This window comes from Felis catus, chromosome C1, assembly GCF_018350175.1.
Source record: "Felis catus isolate Fca126 chromosome C1, F.catus_Fca126_mat1.0, whole genome shotgun sequence".
In the NCBI taxonomy this organism is placed as follows: Eukaryota; Metazoa; Chordata; class Mammalia; order Carnivora; family Felidae; genus Felis; species Felis catus.
The window spans coordinates 200,808,626-200,815,798 of NC_058375.1; the positions used below are offsets into that span (position 1 = coordinate 200,808,626).

General features: G+C 47.0%; 1 long non-coding RNA gene across 1 annotated transcript; it reads left to right on the plus strand.

Moving 5' to 3' along the window:
* Positions 1 to 1,208: 1,208 nt before the first annotated feature.
* On the plus strand, positions 1,209 to 3,342 carry LOC109502857. Its single transcript, XR_002161741.3, has 2 exons — positions 1,209 to 1,805; positions 3,027 to 3,342. It is a non-coding gene; the product is annotated as an uncharacterized LOC109502857 (long non-coding RNA).
* The last annotated feature ends 3,831 nt before the right edge of the window (positions 3,343 to 7,173 follow it).

Consider the following 7,173-nt stretch of genomic DNA (forward strand, 5'->3'; position numbering starts at 1 on the left):
AAAGAGAGGAGACTTTAATACCATTCCTGCCACTCACTGTATGACTTTGACCAAGTTACTTCACCTCTCTGAGACTCAGCTGACCTTTGTGTAAAAGGAACATCGTGGAGAGAAACAAGTTAGGTGACTTTCCAAGAAAGCTACCATAGAATCTCCGTATGTAAAAAGATATAAGTGGAGTTGCTCTGTTTGAAGGTACAGAAAGGTAGGAGAGGGATAGCCTATGGTCTCAAACCACCACTCACCTTTCCTCTTGACCCACTAGCTTCCTCCAAGCTCCAGAATTTCTAGAAACCTTAGGGTACCATGAAACACAATTCAAGGGGTGGCTGGGTGGCTTAGTCAATTGAACGTCTGACTTCGGCTCAGGTCATGATCTCACGGGTCGTGAGTTGGAGCCCCGAATCGTGCTCTGTGCTGACAGCTCAGAGCCTGGAGCCTGCTTCGGTGTCTGTCTCCCTCTCTCGCTGCCCCTCCCCCATTCACACCCTGTCTCTCTCTCTCTCTCCCTCTCAAAAGTAAATACGCGTTAAAAGAAATTAAAAAATAAAAGAAACACAATTCAAAAATTTCTATCTGATGGTGCCTTCTTCATTTCATAAACAAAAGGGCAAGAGACTGGTTCAAGGTCATACAAGGAGTCAATGGTCATGATGGAATTAGGACCCAGGTCCCCTGACCTCTAGTTCAGTGCTCTTTGTCCTCAGCATTTTGCCCCAATCCGGTTGTGGCCACTTTTTGTTTATTGAGTGGGAAACACCCTACCAGCCCAAACATGAGCTCTGCCCTCTGGAAATGGAAAAAACAGCCCACACACAAATCATTGCCACTGCCCGTGCCAGCAATATGATTCTGACTCTTGCAGGCTGTTTGTACTTATAACTAAGTATGAGGTTCCTGGGGTCCCCAGAGCCTCTGATAATGATCTGTCAGGGATTTGGATGAGCCATTAGTTGAGTCTTAACCAACTTCAGCATTTGCTGTCCCAGCAAAACACTGAGTTATGCACAGTCTTGTATTCTTTTTTTTTTAAAATGTTTTATTTATTTTTGAGACAGAGAGAGACAGAGCATGAGCGGGGGAGGGACAGACAGAGAGGGAGACACAGAATCCAAAGCAGGCTCCAAGCTCTGAGCCGCCGGCACAGAGCCCGACGCGGGGCTCGAACTCACAGACCGCGAGATCGTGACCTGAGCCGAAGTCGGACGCTTAACCGACTGAGCCACCCAGGCACCCCAGTCTTGTATTCTTAAAGCCTACTTCTTTCATGAGTATTGGTCTTATTTCTCCAACTAGATGCTCTACTCCATAAGAAGATGGTTCCTCCGTGCCCAGTTTAGTGTTCTGTATACAGTTGGTGCTTAGATAACAGTGCTTGGTCAATCATGCCTCTTCTCAAAGCCATGGGACTTGTTTCACCAAACATGAGGCTGGAACTCGAGATCCTGAGATCAACAGTCACACGCTTCACCAACTGAGCCAGCCAGGTGCCTCACTGGACCTGTTTCTGTTCACAAACTGGGAAGGGGAACAGCATCAGAAGGGAGTTTCAGAGGCAGGCAAGCCTTTGAACCTCCCAGGAAGGACGTGAGCCGCTTGGCACTGCACGGCATATGCGCGAAGGAGCTGAGCTGGCAGCCAATGAGAGCTTACCACCCATAGCAACTACCAGTCTGGAGCATTTACCACGTGACCGACAGGTGCTGTGCTGAAAACTGCAGAGGCATGACCTCCAGGAGTGGAAAAAACAACCTCTCATGGACTTCTTCCTACTTCATTAGAGAGCTGAGGCTCGGAGAGAGGAGGTAACTTAACTTCCAAACTACCCCTAGAACCCAGCTCTAGCTGACTCCAAAGCTCAAGTTCATAAACTCTAGATCAAGGTGACCAAGGGCAGCGTACTTGAACTTTGAAAGATCCCGTAGGTGGCATGGAGAGCTTTTGTATCACATACTCTGATATCCCTCTGCTTGCTTTGGCCCCTCTGCTCACCTTGCTATCTTCCTTTCCTGCGGCCTCCCAGACAATTTAGACAGGACAGCAGATGGAAACAGCTAGAGAATGTGGAGCCAGAGAGTTTGTTAACCAGACAGATTAACATGGTCCAGAGACCTCTGGGGACAGGGGAGGAGGGGCGCTGGCTGAGACATTAGCGTGGTCAGAGATGGGGTAATGAATACAGAAAATCTGCAAAGTTTATCCCAAAGGTCTTTAAATCGGGAACATTGTGATCCTACCGAGCAGTCCCTCAGAAGCAGACATAATGAACTAAAGTTTTTCCAAAGTCCGCTGGGGCTCTGAGAGCGTAGCGGGTAGTTAGTCAGTGATCTCAGAGTCAGACAGACCTGGGTTTCAATCCCAGATCTGATCCAGATCCTTCACTTAATAGCCGAGGGATTTAGGGCAAGTTACTTACGCCTTTAAACTTCAGTTTTGCCAGCTGTATCTTGGGAATAATGATACGTACCTTAGAGTGTTGCGAAAATGGAGTTAGATTCCTATTGAGTACTTAGCATGGCCTCTGACATAGGCTAAGCACTCAGTAAAGAGTTATCATTATGGTGATTATGTATGAATAGTCTCCACATTCAGCTTCGCGTCAAGTTTGATATAATTCTTTTGATAGCTGAAGTGACTAAACCTTCAAGTTCAGTCACACCCCTTAGGGTCACACACCCAAGCCGGTCCTTGGCTCAGACTCCAGGGCATCAATTAGCTCTTGTCCTCTGATTCACACTCCCTTTGCATTGTTTGCATATCTGGAGGCCAGCTTGAGGCCCCCTGGTAGAAAAATCATTCTGTAGGCTCTTTTCAAGAATAGTTTGGGTGGTAGCTCGGAAGGAAACTTGTCCAGATCCCAGAGTCTTTAACCTTCTTGAAATGATTGAAGCTTCCAGAACATCCAAAACCATAAAATCAGTTCTAAAGCTCCCATAGCCTTCCCGTGATTATAGACTCAAAATATTAGAGCTAGACTATTCTGTGGCAACTAAGAATTCATCTGCTCCAACCTCTTCATGTTACAGATCACAACCCTGAGCCTTAGAAGGTGACACTTGGGCTGGAAGCGCAGATGATTAGAATTGCAAGGCAATACGCAGAACATGAAAGGCTGAGAATGAGACCACGTCCAGAGTTTCTCTGGACGTGGTCCTCTCTGGACACCCTCCTGCCTCCAAGCCTGTGGCAATCTGACGACAGACGGTTCAGAAAGCCTCTGGACCCTCTCCGTGTCTTTCCACCTCTGACTCTCTTGGTGGACCCTTTTCTCTTGCATGCGTGGTTGTATAACTGATTCTGGCAGGGACTCATGTTCAAAATAAAGCCAACCACTTTTCTGCCTTCTGCTCGTTGGGCTCAGCATCCCTGGAAAAGTCAAGTAGCTTCCTCAGGTAAAAACAAGGGCTCTTTCTTCCTACCGCCGTCCTCACGATTTTGTCAGAGGTAGGCACTAGGTACATGTTGAAGAAATAAAAGCAGTGAGAGTCGGGAATGAGGAACGAGGGGCCCCGATCAAAGAGATGGGGACGAGTCTGTGAGGAAAGAAGGGACAGAGGCAAGGGCCACATACATCTGCACTCTCCACTCTGGTACGTGCAGTGATCATATCTGATGCTCAGTGAATGTATACTTATTGAATAAATGAATGGGTGAATGAACTGAGAAAGGGAAAGAGGCACAGAGGTCACTTGGAGCACCAGACCAGGAAAAGTAATCTGGTCCAGGGCCATTTAGGTGCAGGAAAGGTGAAAGTAACTGACATACACGGAACCTCCAGAATGTACCAGGCCCTGTGCTTGGTCCCTCCGTATGGCATATTGTAGAATCCTCATTACCACTTCATGACACAGGCATTGCCCATTTCACAGTCAGGAATACTGAGACTCAGAGAAATTTTTGTGTTTGGACTCTTTCTTGGAAAGAGTTCAGACTGACGAACTCTTCTCTGAACATATCTTGTGTGGCTGATGATTCTCCATTTGCCCCTATAACTCACTAGATGCATCATCTGCCCTTCTCCAAGACTTTGGGGGGCTGACTTCTATGCACCACATCATCCGGGCTCCTTTGCCTGGCCTTCTGTTTGGGTTTCACCAATGGAGTACTGATTAGATATTAGAAAGCAGGAAAAGAGAAAGACACATGGGGAGTTTATTGCCCTGCCCCATCCCTGCCTTGCAGTCCTCTCGTCAGACAGCCCTTCCTCCAGTACTTAAGCCTTTGTCTGGCCTCTGGCTGGGCTTTGGCAACAACATTCTCTCCCCTAACAGTGTGTCACTGCTTCCCCATCGTTGCTAAGCCCAGGGTTCTTCACTGTTGGTCTTTTTGTGCTTCCTTTTGGTTCTTCTCCATTTCATCTCTAATTTCTGTTCAAAGAAATTCAGAATATAATTGTTCTAACACATCCTACCTCCTAAGGACCAACAAAAGGAAACAGATAAAGACCATGAAGACTTTCTGAGATGTTCATCAACTGATGGCCCATCTTCAGTCCAAGAGACAGAAGGATAGGGGGCTGATATGTACAATCGTGGCATAGTTTGTGATTGTATTACTATTCCTTCATAGTGCCTAGTGCATTTTGTATATTCGAAGGATGTATTTTCTTCCCTGCTCACTCAACTCCTACCCTTACATTTAATGCATCAGTGTTGTCAAAAGCACTTCTATAGAGAACTTAAATTCAGGTGGGGCAGGGCAAAGAGAGTCTTACAGGCCTCGTCTCCTTTCTCTAGGACAGTGGTTCTTAACAGGGGATGATTTTGCACCTCCCCCCCCTTCCCCCCGCCCAGGGAAGGAATGTTTGTCAGTGTTTGGAGCATTTTGCATTGTCGTGATGGAAGAGAGGTGCTATTGGCATCTACTGGGTAGAAGCCAGGGATGCTTCTAAATACCCGATGCCGCACGGGACAGCCTCACAACAAAGAATTATCTGGTCCAAAATGTCAATAGCGGGGCTGTTGAGAAACCCTGCTCTAGGAGTTTACAATGATGACATCAGGGCTGGCCTCTTTTATGTTCAATGAAAACATTATTGCAGATTTCTATTTAAGAAAAATAGAACATCGGTGTGTGTGTGTGTGTGTGTGTGTGTGTGTGTTTACATTCAAATGTGTTTTAAAATATTTAGAAGAAAAGAGACGTGGGAACACATTTCTGGTATGGGTTATGTTATGAAATACATAGTTTAGAAGAGATTATTTTCCATAGTGATTAGGCATTCATTACGAAGGAGGGACAACTGAATAAGTTAGAATGTCATTGCCAGGTAAATATTTTCCTGACTCCAAAGAGATGTTATGAGGTTACTCAGGGATGGGATTATTCAGGCGAGGTACCATTTTTCCCTCCTTTTTCCTGATCCTGGTCTGGAGACAGATGGAGCTGCCAGTGATAGAGAATCAAGGTTTTCTGAGTCCCTTCCCCGTTATTAATAGGAAAGCAGCCTGCTCCCCAAAAGGGCCTTGACTGGCAGATGGAATGAGACAGGTCAAGGTCTGGACTGGTCAGTTCCTGAAGTATGTAGTTCAAGATTCTGTCTGCGATCTGCCTGCAGGAGTCTGGCCAGGTGACTTCTGTGGCCAGCAGTAGTTCTAATGGCAGCAAGCAAATAGCCTTGTCCTCACTGTGTGGGCCAAGGGACCCAAGCTTAGGGAATTTACATAACATACCTAACCACACATGGTTGGTAAGAACTGAAACCAGGCCCTGAGCCCAATCTTCTTCTCTCTGCTAGACTGGGTCACTTTTGTACTGACTTGGTATATTGGAAAGAGGCCTGAGTGGAAGTCAAACATGACACCCAGTCTTCTGTGGCTTTGGGCAAGGATTTAATACCTCTGGACCTCAGTTTTCTCTTCTGTAAGTTGGAAGAGCAAACATGTGTGGCGTTACCATGGCCCTGTGCAGTTTCCAGATTCTTGTGGAATCTAGACCTCTCTCACTAGACTTCTGAGAATTCCAGTCTCTCCTATCCACACGGATGAGTAGTGGCCATGGGGGGAGACAAGGCCACTGCTGAGTGGACGGAGTGGATGAAGAGGGCAGTGGGGACTGCTGCGTCCACTCACAATGTCTCAGCTCCATGGTCAAAAAGGCTGAGGGCAGAGAGTGTGACAGGCGTGTGATGGACGTGGGCCGTGTAGGACTGTCCGTGGTCGGACTGCTGTAGCAGTAACAGCAACAGAGTCAAGATAAAGAGATGCTGGACCGAGCAGAGTTCTGGAGAACATCTTCTTGACTTTTCTTTGGCATGTGGAAAGTGTCATTCACTTGTTCATCCAGCCGGCCTTTGTTGAGTCCAAACTCTGTGCCAAGCACATGGTAGAGAGTAAAAGTTGACTAAGGCAGGGTGGATTCCTGCCCTCGGGAGATGTAAGAGGAGGTGAGGGTGTGGGCCTGGGTGCCAGCTACCTGGGCTTGCCTCCCAGCTGTGCCTCTTCCTTGGTCAAACTCTGTCTGTCTCTCTATCTGTCGAGTTGGAATAATAATAGTACCCACATTGAAGGGGTACTCAGAGCATTAAATGACACAATTTAGAAAAAGCACAATTCCTGGCTACATATAAAATGAGTATCCCATAAATGTTTGCGATCCTCACGACTAGTAAGTGGTGATGGGACAGATCTATAAACAGGAAATTGATGCTGTTCATGGAACCCCAATAGATGATGCAGTTCACTGGAGGAAGATGGAATATTAAGGTGGGACATAGGTGTGCGTGTGCACACCCACACCCACACCCCCCCCCCCCCACACACACACAGGAAGGGTGGTCAGGGAGTAGAGAAGACCAAAGGAAAAAAGTCACTATGGCTGGTGTATCATTTTTTGTGATTGTTGTAGTTGTTATTTTACTTCTGCTTGGGTGTAGAAAAGTCTCCACGAAAGGAGAATTCAGACACCACTAAAATGTAGAAAGTACTCACCCACAGCCCAGCAGGCACCCTTGTGATCATCTCGATCTTAGAACGAGCCTGGGTTAGGTATCACCACCCGCATTAATTCCCGGGGCCTGCCATGATAAAGTACCACATGCTAAGAGGCTTAACCAACAGCAATGTACTCTCTCACAGTTTGGAAGCTGGAAGTTCAAGAACAATATGCCGGCCAGGTTGGTTTCTGCTGAGGCCTCTCTTCTTGACTTGCAGATGGCCGCCTTCTCACTGTGTC